The sequence below is a fragment of the Mus caroli genome, chromosome 13, assembly GCF_900094665.2.
Source record: "Mus caroli chromosome 13, CAROLI_EIJ_v1.1, whole genome shotgun sequence".
Classification (NCBI taxonomy): domain Eukaryota; kingdom Metazoa; phylum Chordata; class Mammalia; order Rodentia; family Muridae; genus Mus; species Mus caroli.
In genome coordinates this window covers 55,138,000-55,138,281 of record NC_034582.1, presented here as the reverse complement: position 1 = coordinate 55,138,281, position 282 = coordinate 55,138,000, and positions in this window count along the sequence as shown.

The window sequence follows — 282 nt, the reverse complement described above, 5'->3', positions numbered from 1 at the left end:
ACACAGCGTGCCTCCAGCCTGCACTGGTACCACACACACAGCGTGCCTCCAGCCTACACTGGTACCACACACACAGCGTGCCGCCAGCCTGCACAGGTGCTTCCAGACATCCACAGGAGAGAATACCAGCCCCACTCAGGATGCCTTTCCCGATGTCCAAGCTTCAGCTTCTCTTCCTTCTGGGTCTTAGCAGTTCAGACCCAGTGAGGCTGCCCTGACCTCATGTCAGACTACACTAAAGAGTACGGTACCATGTGTGTGTTCTGTGTGGAGTACATGCCA